Source organism: Cornus florida, unplaced genomic scaffold (assembly GCF_030987335.1).
Source record: "Cornus florida cultivar Cherokee Brave unplaced genomic scaffold, ASM3098733v1 CherokeeBrave_3.0.0_Hap2_Chr03, whole genome shotgun sequence".
In the NCBI taxonomy this organism is placed as follows: domain Eukaryota; kingdom Viridiplantae; phylum Streptophyta; class Magnoliopsida; order Cornales; family Cornaceae; genus Cornus; species Cornus florida.
The window spans coordinates 34403522-34419441 of record NW_026775573.1 but is presented as its reverse complement, the minus strand read 5'-3'; positions in this window follow the sequence as shown (position 1 = coordinate 34419441).

Here is a 15920-nt window from a genome sequence, read left to right as displayed (position 1 = left end):
AAGAAGGTAATTTTTTTATAGATATTATTTTATTTTCTTTAAATATATCATTATCTAATTAGATTTCCTTTTATTAAAAAATCATAATAAAAGGTAATTTGTGATAGAATTTTAGAAAAATAATTTTCTTTTATATATTAATTAATAAATATTTTTTATATTAAAAATTCTTGTCTAGTCAAATTAGATTTTCATTTATTAAAAAACTTATAATAAATAAATAAATAGGTAATTTGTGTTAGAGTTTAATAGAAACTCTTTTTATATCAATTAATAAATATTTTTTATATTAAAATTTCTTGTCTAATTAGATTTCCTTTTATTAAAAAACTCATAATAAATAGATAAATAGGTAATTTGTGTTATAGTTTTATAGAAACTCTTTTAAAATATCTTTTTAGATCAATTAATAAATAATTTTTTATATTAATAACAATTGTCTAATTAGATTTTATTTTATTAAAAAACTCTTAATAATTATATAAATAGGTAATTTGTGTTAGAATTTTATAAAAATCTTTAAATATTATATCTTTGCCTACTACGATAGAGTTTTATTGCAAATAAAATATGTAATTTATGATTGAGTTTTATACAAATTATTTTATTTTCTTTAAATATATCTTTGTCAAATTAGTTTTAATTTTACTAAGAAACTCATAATAAACGTTAATTTTTCGTAAAGTTTTAGAAAAATTATTTTATTTTATATATCAATTAATAAATATTTTATATATTAATAATTATTGTATAATTAGATTTCCTTTTATTAAAAAATTCATAATAATAAATAGATGATTTGGTTAATTTAAATTTTATTAGATAGATTTTAGAGTTTGGTAGAGTTTTTTTTTTATTTATTTATAAAAGCTCTTTTCATATCAATTAATAAATATTTTTTTATATAAATAGATACTTAAATACAGAAACTCTTTGCACATTTAATAATAGTATAGAAAAAACTCTTTTAGATCAATTAATAAATATATTTTTATATAAATAAATAAATAATAAAACACTTTGGCAAAGCACCTGTATTTTATATTTTCTTTTATTAAAAAATTTATAATAATAAATAGATAAATAGGTTAATTTGAATTTTATTAGATAGATTTTAGAGTTTAACAGAGTTTTTTTTTTATAAAAACTTTTTTCATATCAATTAATAAATATTTGTTTAGATAAATAAATAAATACTAAAACTCTTTGCAAATTTAATAAATATTTTTCATATAAATAAATAAATACTGAAACTTTAGATTTTTTAATTAAAAAATTCGTAATAATATATAGATAAATCGGTTAATTTGAATTTTATTAGGAAGATTTTAGATTTTTTTAGATTTTTTTATTTATAAAAACTCTTTTCATATCAATTAATAAATATTTTTTATATAAATAAATATTGAAACTCATTGGTGGAGCTTCTGTAATTCTTGGTCTATGCCTGTCTGAATTACTTTCTTTATATCAATTAATAAATATTTTATAATAAATAAATAAATAAATAGGTAATTTGTGTTAAAGTTTAATAAAAAATCTTTTAAAATCTCATTTTATATCAATTGATAAATATTTTTTGTATGAATATTTCTTCTCTAATTATATTTCTTTCTATAAAAACTCATAATAAATAGATAAATAGGAATTTTGTGTTAGAGTTTTACAAAAACTCTTTCAAAGCCTCCTTTTATATTAATTAATAAATAATTTTCTATATTCATAATATTTGTCTAATTAGATTTCCTTTTATGAAAAACTCATAATAAAAGCTAATTTGTGGTACAGTTTAAAAAAAAAAAAAAAAAAACATAGGTACTTTGTGATAGAGTTTTATCGAAATTATTATTTTTTTCGTTAAATATATCGTTGTCTAGTTTAATTTCATTTTATTAATAAACTCGTAATAATAGCTAATTTGTGGTAGAATTTTAGAAAACTTAATTTATTTTTAATATAAATTAATAAATAGTTTTTTTATATAAATAATTCTTGTCTAATTAGATTTTCTTTTATTAAAAAATTCATTATAATAAATTGAAAAATAAGTTAATTTGAATTTTATTAGTTAAATTTTAGAGTTAGCTAATTTGTGATAGAATTTATAGAAAAATTTTGTTTTCATTAAATATATTATTATTTAATTATATTTTTTTATTAATAGAGTTAGCTAATCTGTGATAAATTTTGTAGAAAATTTTTATTTTCATTAAATATATTATTGTTTAATTATATTTTTTTATTAAAAAAATTATAATAAATAGATAAATAGGTAATAAGTGTTAGAGTTTTGTATAAAATATTTTTAAAACTCTTTTTATATGAATTAATAAATATTTTTGTATTTTAATAATTCTCGTCTAATTTGATTAGCTTTTATTAGAAAAACTCATAATAAAATGTAATTTGTGGAAGATTTTAGAAAAATTATTTTATTTTTTTATATCAATTAATTTTTTTTATATTAATAATTATTGTCTGATTAGATTTTCTTTTATTAAAAAACTTATAATAAATAAATAAATTGTTAATTTGTTTTAGAGTTTAATATAAACTCTTTTAAAAACTCTATTTATGTCAATTAATAAATATTTTTTATTTTAATAATTCTTGTCCAAGTAGATTTACTTTTATTAAAAAAAAACCCATTATAAATAGATAAATAGGTAATTTGTGTTAGAGTCTTATAGAAACTTTTTTAAAACCACTTTTTATATCAATTAATAAATATTTTTTATATTAATAATAGTTGTCTAATTAGATTTCCTTTTGTTAAAAAATTCAAAATAAATAGGTAATTTGTGTTAGAGTTTTATAGAAACTCTTTAAATATATCTTTGTCTTGTGTGATAGAGTTTTATTGAAAATAAAATAGGTAATTTGTGATAGAGTTTTATAAAATAAAAAAATTATTTTATATATCAATTAATAAATAATTTTTATATTAATAATTCTTGTCTAATTAGATTTTATTTTATTAAAAATTCATAATAATAAATAGATAAAAATTCTATATATTATAAAATTCGAAAAGGTGTCAACAATGTGTAGATTGTAATAATTGTCACCTGAAAAGAAACAAAATACATTAGAAAATCCAAAACTATAACTGTTTGAAAATAAAGGTATTCCTAAATTATTTATTTCTCAATCTTTATCTTTTTTGCATATCTCATTTCTTCATGAAATAAATCATTGTCAAGTGTCAATTCTTTTAATTCTTCTACCACAAAATAAGTTTTCACGACTTGTTGTTGAGTATTATCTATCTTCACCACAAAAAGAAAAGATTTCCCTTTGCAGCTTGTCACTTTGTTGCTGAATTCATCCATGGTTTGGCAATCATTGAACACTGTTAGGGTTGCAAGTGTTGCAATATGTTCCATACTTCGCACTTTAATTATCATCATGAATCTGCATATGAGTAAAGACAAAGAATTATGTATTTGTAATATTATTAAACCATTGAAATAAATACAATAATAAGGTTTTAGGATATAATAATACTTTTGAATGCATTTTGGGTCTGTTATGTTGCATCGAGGACAGTATACTCTATCTTTTTCAACTTTTATTTTCTTGTTGCATTTCTCACAGGCGTCGTACCACGGTTTGCGGTCATTAACGACTTTTTGAATTGTTACTTTGAAACAGTAATTTGTTTTCGGCAGGTTGTGCAACAAAATATAACTTCTCAATATATGAATCGACTATAAAAATGTGATATACAATTAAGAAAGATTAAGAAATATACTGAAATTTAATACCTTAAAGGATATTGTAGATTTTCCTATTATGTCTTGAAGTTTGACTTTTTCAACACCATTGAATTTTTGATCTTTTATACTGGAAATCAAATTTCTTATATCTTTGTTATTTATATTCTCTTTGGACCTGTCCACATATAAATTATCTTGTAAAATAATTAAATAAATAAAACAGAAAAACATGTTCTCTTCCTACAAATAGTGTATATTTTGCACCAAAAAGTCTGCAATATAAAAATATAAAAACAAATATCATCTGGCATATATGTTTAGTTATATATGAACATGCTCAAAGAAAAAGATTACATATAACTTTATGAATATATATATAATGTAAAAGAAGTTGGAATAAATAACGAACCAATGTCTTAATGCTTTGACACTTTCAATATCCATATTGATTTGCAATGTAGATCTTTTTTGCATTTGAAGAGACAAACCTGGAATTTAACAATATTATTTGTAAAAGTTTGTTATTATAGATTTACTTAATAATATATAATGTAAATAATATCAATTTGTATGATAATTTACCTTTGTAGGTGTTGATTGCCACATATGTAACTATGCCATATATGTAACTATGATAATAGGTCTTTCTTGTATTAGTTCCATGATAAAGTTTCTTTCATTCTCAGCAAGATCCTCCCATAACGTCAAAGTAGTTGTCCTTGAACTATAATAAAGATTAATTACTTTAGTCATTATATTATATTGGCATAATTATGATCATATATGTAATATAATAATGTCGTACCTCATATCCATTATAATGACTTCCCGCTTTTTGGTTGTGCCTTTATTATTCTTCTTACATATTTTCGATGTAGGAAATACCTTAATAACAATTCCCAAAGCATCTAGCCAGATTAAAAATAAAATAAAAAATAAGAAATTTTAATTTTAATTTTATATGTGTACAAGAGAGAACACATATATAGAGAGTTGAGAATTAAACGAAAACTAACCCATAATCATAACTGGATTAATAGGATAATGACATGTGTCCTTTTCTGATAATGACATAATCATAATTGGGCCGGGCCGGTTATATTGTGATTATATTGGGATAATTATCCATAAAAAATAACTATTCTTTTTATATTGAACTAAAAATAAGAGTTTTATATAAAATGTGATTAATTTTATTAGGTAATTTTTAGAGTTTTATAGAAACTATTTTTACAAAAACTATTTTTATATCAATTAATAGATTTTTTTTATATAAATAAATAAATACTGAAACACTTTGCACATTTAATAATAGTATAGATATATATAGAAAGAATATAGACTTCAAAACCTAGTAATTAAAATTCACGGAAGGGCTAGACATAAAATATAAAAATAGTCCATTACTTAATAAAATTCAAAAGCTAATAATGAAAATTCTTATATCCTATGTGTTTTTTTATTTTTTTTTTATTTTTTTATTTTTTATTTTTATATATACATTAAATGTAGCAATATATATAATAAAACAATCCATGATTAAAACATAAGATTAATAATAAAATAATGCATGAGCAAATAATAAAACAATGCATGATGAAGACATAGCTAATGAGTTACCCTACCAATAGGTGGTGGAGGTGACACGTACCTTGGAAAAAAATAAAAAATTTATGTGATTAGATGAAGGGAAAAAAAAGACATATATATATAGAAAGAATATATATTTCAAACCGCAAGCTCTGGACAGAAAATTGATGTGATTAGATGAAGGGAAAAAAAAGACTTATATATAGAAAGAGTATAAAAAAAACAAAAAATTGGTGTAAAACAGAAAATTGGTGTGACTATGTGATTAGATGAAGGGAAAAAAAGACTTATATATAGAAAGAGTATAAAAAAATAGAAATTTGGTGTGTAAATGAAGGGACATAGCAAATTGATGTGGTTAGATCAAGACAAAAAAAAGACTTACATATATAGAAAGACCATAAATTAATATTTTGTTATACTAATAATCATATCATACATTTTATTTTCTTTCCTTTTTGAAATATTATACCAGCAGTGGGAATATCAGATACCAAGCCACACATTACCAACGCAAATAAGTGAATTAAAAGCTTATGGTAATGGAAGGCCTTAAGATATAACATAGTTATGCAGCATGGCAGGAAAGATGTTTCAAGTATCACTGGTGGTTCTGCGTTCTACCGCTCTGCATTGATGTACACACTTTTATAAATTCTGGTGGTGGCACTTCTTAGTTTACTACCATCAGCAATATATATAATAAAACAATAAAATTTATAATTACAAACCAGATATATATATATATATATATACTAACGCACACACTTGTATATGATGATTGAGAAAACTGATGCATATATAAAGATACATGCATATTGTAAATTAAATAGTGCATGGAATTAAATTGGTAGTAATTTAACTCCTAAAATATAATAAATTGATGAAACAGATGTGATATTGGAGATGAAGATGGTGTGGTGGGGTGGCCACCCATCCATTCGTGGAGAAAGAAGCTTTGCTACCAAAATCATGGTGGTCAGGCGGCGGACATCAATGGGATGGTATATATATAATAAAAAATTAATGAATTACTGTACCAATAGGGAGTTGGGGTGACTCTTACCTCGCAAAAAAAGGCTGCGATCTTGGTAAAACTTGGACTAATAAGAAGAGAAAGACAATTAATTAGGTTTTTTTTTTTTTTTTTTTAAATTTTTTTATACATCAAATGTAACAATATATATAATAAAATAATGCATGATCAAAACATAAGATTAATAATAAAACAATGCATGAGCAAATAATAAAACAATGCACGTACCTTAAAAATTGATGTGATTAGATGAAGGCAAAAAAAGACTTGTATATATAGAGAGAATATAGATTTAATTAATGAGAGTAGTATAGTATAATTTGAATTGTTAATTAAACTAATTTGAATAGGTTTTGAATTGTGAATAATTAATAAGAGCCCTTTATTGTGAATTAAACTCTTTTTATAATTTGAATAGGTTTTGAAGTGTTTCTGATTTTGTGTTATTAGTTCGTTGTTCTGGTGAAGGTTTATTTGATTTATTTATTTATTTTAATCATTGGTGATAATTATTGGCTTCTATAGCCTGGGAGTGTTTTGCTGTAATAGTGATTGATAATCCATTTTTAATTTAATAATGTGTCTCTGGTTTGGCATTTTTGTATTTTGGGTTGAATTGTGAATAATTAATAAGAGTTCTTTATTGAGAATTAAATTCTTTTTATAATTTGTTAATTAGAATAATGTGGGACTTTGTAATTTGAATTAAACTCTTTTTATATTTTGTTAATTTGAATTAATTTTAATTTTATTAGCTAATTTTGAGTTTTATAGAACTTTTTATCGTGAACTGAACTCTTTTTATATTTTGTTAATTTGAATTCATTTGAATTTTATTAGGTAATTGTAATTTAAATTAAACTCTTTTTATATTTTGTTAATTTGAATTAATTTTAATTTTATTAGGTAATTTTGAGTTTTATAGAATTTATAATGTGATTAGATGAAGGCAAAAAAAGACTTGTATATATCTATACTATTATTAAAATATAGATTTAATTAATGAGAGTAGTATAGTATAATTTGAATTGTTAATTAAACTAATTTGAATAGGTTTTGAATTGTGAATAATTAATAAGAGCCCTTTATTGAGAATTAAACTCTTTTTATAATTTGAATAGGTTGTGAATTGTGAATAATTAATAAGAGCTCTTTATTAGTTATTTAAGTGTTTCTGATTTTGTGTTATTAGTTCGTTGGGTTCTAGTGAAGGTTTATTTGATTTATTTTAAACATTGGTGATAATTATTGGCTTCTATCGCCTGGGAGTGTTTTGCTACAATAGTGATTGATAATCCATTTTTAATTTAATAATGTGTCTCTGGTTTGGCATTTTTGTATTTTGGGTTGAATTGTGAATAATTAATAAGAGTTCTTTATTGAGAATTAAATTCTTTTTATAATTTGTTAATTAGAATAATGTGGGACTTTGTAATTTGAATTAAACTCTTTTTATATTTTGTTAATTTGAATTAATTTTAATTTTATTAGGTAATTTTGAGTTTTGAATTTTATTAGGTAATTTTGAGTTTTATAGAATTTATATCATCAATTAATAAATAAATACTAAAACTCTCTGCACAAAGGCCGATAAAGTAGTACTACACTTGATTTTAGACAAAAGACCAAGAAAGGTTAGTCAAAAGGTCAACCCAAAAAAATTTAGTACTACACTTGATGTTAGCCAAAAGGCCGAGAAGGTGTGATTATTATTTTTTTAGCTCTATAGTTTTATAAGAATCTTTCATATAATCATTTTTACTTAAAATCAATGTGGAACTTTGTAATTTAAATTAAATTTTTTTTATAAATATTGAAACTCTCTGCTATATAACATAGTTATGGAAAGATGTTCTACAACTCTGCATTGACGTACACACTTTTATAAATTCTGGTGGTGGCACTTCTTACTTTACTACCGTCAGCAATATATATTATAAAACAATAAAATTTATAATTACAAATCAAATATATATATATACTAACGCACACACTTGTATATGATGATTGAGAAAACTGATGCATATATAAAGATAGATAATGTAAATTAAATAGTACATGGAATTAAATTGATAGTAATTTAACTCCTAAAATATAATAATTTTATGGAACAGATGTGATATTGGAGATGAAGATGGTGTGGTGGGGTGGCCACCCATCCATTTGTGGAGAAAGAAGCTTTGCTACCAAAATCACGGTGGTCAGGCCGCGGACATCAATGGGATGGTATATATATAATAAAAAATTAATAAATTACTGTACTAACAGGGAGTGGGAAAGAAAAATGAATTTTATTAGGTAATTTGTAATTTGAATTAAACTCTTTAAATTGATTTTATAAATTTTATTAAGCGGAGAAAAGTGTAATTATTATTTCTTTAGGTTTATAGTTTTATAAGAGGGTTCCATATAATCTTTTTTACTTTAAACCAATGTGAGACAAGAAATATGAATTTTATTAGGACTCTTTAAATAATTTTAGGTAATTTTTTGTTTATAAAAACTCTTTTTTTATATTAATTTTTATATTAATAAATAAATACTGAAAGCCAAAAGGTCGATAAAGTGGTACTACACTTGATCTTAGCCAAAAGACCAAGAAAGGTTAGCCAAAAGGACGACTAAAAAAAAATTAGTACTACACTTGATCTTAGCCCAAAGGCCGAAAAAGGTGTAATTATTATTTCATTAAGTCTATAGTTTTATAAGAGGCTTCCATGTAATTTTTTTACTTTAAACCAATGTGGGACAAACTCTTTTTTTATGTTAATTTTTATATTAATAAATAAATACTGAAAGCCAAAAGGCCGAGAAAGTAGTACTACACTTTATCTTAGTCAAAAAACTTAGAAAGGTTAGCCAAAAGGCCGACCAAAAAAAATTTAGTACTACACTTGATCTTAGCCCAAAGGCCGAGAAAGGTGTGATTATTATTTCTTTAGGTCTATAGTTTTATAAGAGGCTTCCATGTAATCTTTTTTACTTTAAACCAATATCGGACAATAAATATGAATTTTATTAGATAATTTGTAATTTGAATTAAACTCTTTAAATTAATTTTATAAATTTTATTAGGTAATTTGTAACTTGAATTAAATTCTTTAAATAATTTTTAGGTAATTTTTTGTTTATAAGAACTCTTTTTTTATATTAAAATAAATAAATAATGAAATATTGAAATATTGAAACACTTTGCACATTTAATAATAGTATAGATATAGATATAGATTTAATAATAGTATAAATATTGATATATATAATAGAGAGGACGACTAAGGAAACACGACTTTCTTTTTAGAGTCGCTGTTCTTCTTGGTTACGGAGTACTTTTTAGGCTTGTTAATTACTCCGTACTTATTTCTTTTATAAACGGGACACTAAAAATATACTGTATATTTTAAAGGCAAATATATCCTTTTAAAAATTGATATTAGAAAAGAAATTGAATTGTAATTTACACTAAAATTTGTAAAAACGAATTTGTAATAATAATTTGGTGACCAAACCTAAACAAAATTATTGTAAAGTGACCTTAAAATCTAGAAAAGAGAGATAGTCATCAATTTTGAAACTTAATTACTAATAAATGACCATGTGATGGTTTATTACATAAATATCCTTATTGTAATATACATATTTTTAATTGAACAAATTTATTATCAACATTAAACACTTTTGTTGTCCCAATCAGAGGATAAGATGAAGAGGGAAGGGAATGGAGGTGTATTTGAATGGTGTTGTGATTTTTAATCTTTTATTTTGTGAACAAGATCTATATATATATATATATATATATATATATATATGTAATTAGATCAAACTTGAAAGTATATAAATTCATATAAATTATAATTATGGATATACTATTCTTAGTTCTGAGCTCAATATGTTTTTCGATCATGGTGGAGAGCAGTGAAAAAAAAAAGTTAATAAAGAAATTCTAAATTTAAGATATAAGGTTATTAAAGAAATCCTAATTTTTTAATTGGTAAGTTGCAAACTAAAAAGGGAAAAATCAAACAAGAAAGAGAGAGTAGAATTAATCCACAAATTTGTCATTTAAATTTTATTTTTAGAATATTTTATAACAAGTAGTTTTTGACCAAATTGTTATTAGTAATTAAGTTTAAAAATTGGCCACTAACCATCTTTTCTTGATTTTAAGGTCACTTTTTAACAATTTTGTTTATGTTTGGTCACCACCATCTAATTTTCCCTCTAAAAATTGTTAAAAGAAGGATAATTTTGGTATTATATACCAAATCCCTTCAAATCCTACCACACTTCCACATAATTTTCTAATTACAAATTTTCTTTTCAAATCCCACTAAATCCAATTCCCATTAAATTCCTAAGTTCCAAACACAACGCTATTCTCTTTCCGGCCTTGATTTTTTTTTTTTTTTTTTTCTTTCAAAATTTTCTTATCTCTATGGTTTTTATTTTTAAAATCTATCACATGATTTTTTTTTTTACATCACTCACACATCCACTTTGCTCCTTTAGAGTCTTTTCTCACACGTATATTCACATGTGTACATATAACCTTTTTTTCTTATCTCTAAATTCAATTCACAATTTTATTTTACTAAAACTTAATAGTTAATACCATAATTTTACATTCAATTAAAACTTACAATATTAAATATCCACATTAAAAGCATAATTTTACTAAAACTTACAATGTTAACACTATAATTTTACATTCAATTAAAACTTACAATAGTACTGTTCAAATAAAATTATGTATATAAATATTAGGAAAAATTATATTTTGGTGACCAAAATTAAATATAATTGCTTTACAGTGACCTTAGATCTAATCCAACGGTTAATTGAAAGAATAATTTTTTAATTTTTAATTAAATATTAATTATAAAATAACTATAATAGATAGTTTTTTAAAAAGAAATAAAATAAAATATATCTTTAATTTGGATTAACCGTGGCCTTCCACTGCCACCTCCCCCACCACACCACTACTACATATACGCACGCATAAAGTGAGATTGCCCTGAATCAATATTTATGGAAAAAAAAGTCTTTATTAGTTACCAAAAAAGGGAATCCCACCTTCTAAAAAAAGAAAGAGAAAGAACTTTTATGTCCTTTTAAAAATTGAAATTAGAAGAGAAATTGAATTGCGGCCGACCTACAATTGTGTTAATGATTTAATATACATCTAATTATCTAGACTAATTATATTATATATAATGAAAACTTTAGCAAAACTTAAATACAATATTTTAATTATTACTTTTGCATTTCAAAAGCAAGAAATATAATTTTTAAATAAACATAAATAATAATTATTATTATTTGATATTAATATATTGCATATTTAAAGACATTTTTGAAATTTTCACCGAGTAACGTTATCATGTGGTCTACCTCATGATACTTATTGTGAGTTCACCTTTATATTATAGCATACTTTAGACAAAGAAAATAATGTACATATTATACCATCACTATACCAATATTAAAGTAATATTAAAATTATATAGTATAAATTGATGAAAAGGAAGAGTGTAAAATTTTGATTGATTTGTTTGATGGACAATACTTGCTTACTCACCAGTGAGTAAAAAGTATACGCTTACTTGATGTGGTGCAAAATTAGTGGAACACGTGTCCCTACAATATAAAATAATAAAAATTAAAAGATTTGAGAGGTTATTATGATTAAACTCAATATGATCTAAACCTAACTTTCTTCCCCTTTCTCACGTTACTCTTTTTGTCCAGGTACTGAATGAGAAGGGGATCTTATAGGGAAAAAAAAAAAAAAAAACATTTTAAACTAAAATTCTTAAATAAAATAATATTACAAGATACAAACAAAGCTCTGGATGATGAATAGAAAGAATAATTATAAATAGAATGATACATAGATATTTGTTTTCCACTAGAAAAAAAAAAAAAAAAAAAATCAGAAATAAGTAATAACAATCTATTCTGCAATCAACAAATTATCTATCAAACCACGTGAACTAGATTTTATGTAATTTGGTGTACTTTAGATCAAAATAATTGATAAGTATATATATAAGGATTACACATTAAATCATAGAAGATAAAAGTCAAAATTTTCACTATTAGTATATTAGGGTTTCAACGGAATAGTTTGAGAGAGAAAGAGAAGGAGAGTTAAATTAGGGTTTGATTGCATCCATTTGGGTTGACCCGGTAAGCATTCAATTTTTTTAATTTTTATTATTTTCTATTTTAGGGATACTTGTCACGTTACTTTTACGTCACATTAGGGGTAAGCATGTACTTCCTACTCACCGGTGAGTAGACAAGTATTGTCCTTATGATATGGTGTAAATGAATTTTAGTATGAAATTTTTGACTATATAATTCTTATACAATTCTTTTTTAAAGAGTTAGATTCGCCCTTCTATACTTATACGTAATGCAAATGCCTCAATAATCTCAATAATCCAGTGAGTTAGTGCCTCCGGTAGATTTTGGAGTGATATGTTTCGGCTCTGCATCGACTAATCTAACTCCTAACACTTCTTGCCTTGAAAAAAAATTAAAAAAATACTTATACATGATCATGATAAAAAGATAGAGATTTCATGAGAAGTGTAATGAAAAGTGTAAGAGGTTAACATTAATGATTTCCATGGTGTAGGGACGGTATGAATCGGGTATATTTAGCACTTCTCACCCTGGTAGTGAAGTTCCAGGCTGGTTCAGCATGAAGAGCATGGGATCTTCAATATGTTTTAAGGCTTTAATTTGTAGGAGGTAATTTTTTTTGGGATCCATGTTGTGTTTGTTCAATCTAAAAGTTTTGGTCGTTGTTTGTTGGCCCACGAGATCAACGCCACAACCTTCGTCAATTAAATCGGGTTCGTTCTCTCGCCCTAACTTTCTCAATCTCTTGTTCAGAGCTCTCCAAAAGCCCATCTAGTTCATACACGGAACTTCCTAACCTTGCAAACCCTTAATTTTCTCCACATAAAACCCATGATGTCTTCTCTCAATTCCTCTGTTACACAGCTTCGCTCGCCCCATGTTTGCTGAAGAAGCCACCTCTCCTTTATCAGCTTCAATTTCAATAATAATAAAAAAAAAAAAAATTAGAGTAAAACATTGAAAGTTTTTAAATGGTAATTAAAAATTAGAATTTCTTCATACCTTCTTAAATTTTAGTTATTCAGCATTGAGTGATAAGTGAATGCACTATCACTTAGAATCCGTTTAAGATTGCTTCTATACGGCTTTTATTTTGAAACTTTACATAATCCATATTTGTGTACAGAAAATGCCCCTCTTAACACGTTACTTGTTTTTTCTTTCTCTATTTCTACGAGGAAAAAAAAAAAAAAAAAATCTTAGAATGGACAAGTTCACTAGTAACATTTATCCACATGGATCATGTCATGCCCCGAGATCTAAATCCCGGATTGTGAACAGACCAAACTAATAAGCCACCATCTCAAATACTAACATTCCTGTAACCTGTCTCACATACACAACATCCACCTATTCATTCCATTACAGTCCCATACAAGAAAGTATACAAGTAAAATACATCATTATTCATTTACAACTTTAAAATCTCAGGGTCTGTAATAGAGTTTATTACACAACAGGGATGTACCGTACTGAACCACATTATACAACACATTGTCTCACTATTATACATTGTTTGCTATATAGAAGAAAACACCACAAGCCTCATCTACAACTAAGGAGGAACATCCTCAACACCATCCATGCCATGACCTGAAAATATGTGTATAAAATAGGAATGAGCAACAATAGCTCAGTAGGAGTTGCCTAAAGTGCACTCCTTAATACCCCTGTGAATCCAAACAAAGAACAGATATAAGATAAGAGATCATACAGGCTCGAGAAAATAATATTACGTGAGATAATAAAAATGAAATGCAATGCTAATGCCAATGCCACCTACACTTCCTACTTTCCGAACCTCAACTAACCACACACATCTCAACGGTTAATGTATCCGGCCCAGGGTAATCCCCAGCACCACGAGAAGAAGACTAATCATCTGTCCCTGACCCAGGGTAATCCCCACCGCCATTTGGGGCCCAGTGACTCAATAATATGTAGGGTACGTATATTCCTACGTCTTCTCTAGATCCATTAACGACTTGGACACGAGGTAATCCCCGTTATCCGACTTTCAGATTATTCACCTTTCTAAATCTCTTTCTCAAAAGCCATTCAACAACTTTTCCAACCTTTCCTTTTAGTCTCATATTCATCCCAAGTCATGCGAGATGAATGTATAATTTTAATAATAATACACTATAACCACATTTAAATATCAGCTTTCAATTTCAACATTTTACATCATCACCATTATTATTGTAGTTTCTCTGGATATCATAGCATGCTTAATTTGAAGAAATAATTTGCATAAAAGCACATCATCTCATGCTTAACATTTTTCATATAATGCAAATTAAATTCCAGCATGCCAGTCTACTCATAACAAGTAACACATAGCTAATTTGATATTATCCAGCAAACCATCAAATTAATATTTAAGTAATTCACACTTTCAGTTTAAAAAATTTAAGTTTCAGCAGAAAATCAATATAATTGACTCACCAAGGGTAAAGATTGTAAAATTTAAACAATCCTATCTCCAAGAAACTTGAATACTTTACTACCCACAACCGAACTTCACCAAAAATGGAGAATCAGAGTCACCAAAAAGGGAAAATTAAAGAACACCTCTTTGTAGTACACCCAAAACCTCTTCTTAAAACCCTTCTTGTAATTCCCGTAGTGATGAAATAATTGTAAACTCTATACCAAAAGGAAGCCCTCTATCACTGGGATATTTTTCATTTATAAACCAACTTCAAATTCTCATCAAAAGAGCTTCAAAATAGAATTTACAGAGAGTGACAATAGAAGAGGGAAAAAGAGGACGAAATTGTGTAGAAACCCACTTCGTGTACGACTCCTTCAGATGCAAAATAAGAGTAAGTCACTTACTCAACATGCTGCCAAGTGTGGCCTTAGGTGTCATGTAATAACAAGAGTAATCAATTGTATGACCATGGCCAATGACCCAATTGCCCATCTAACTTTTCCCAAATTACCAAAATACTCAAGTAACATCAATTTCCTATACTACCCATGATGAAACATAAAAATGACATTAAAAGAAAAAATATATATAAAAAAATAATAATAAAAAAAAAAAACCAAATCATCACAAATCAATTATGTATTATCATCTACAAGCAACCAATGTTTTGTGCCATTTTGCAAGATAATGTATAGATTTCACATTTTAAGTTTGGGGTAGCAACCATGATAATTGGAAGGAATGGCTAAATGTCCATAGAGCAAACTCATGTCCATGTACATTTTCAATTCCAGTATATATATATACTTGTGCATCAAACTAATTTATGCGTGTGTTTTAGTTGTAAAAGTTGTCTGACTCTAGTCACCATGATGCCTAAAAAGTACATAAGTTGATGCACTTTTGAGAAAAAAAGACTTAAGAGACTCGATTTCTATTCGGATCCCTTTGTCATTTAGTCTTGCACAACCATGCCTATCCCTTCGTG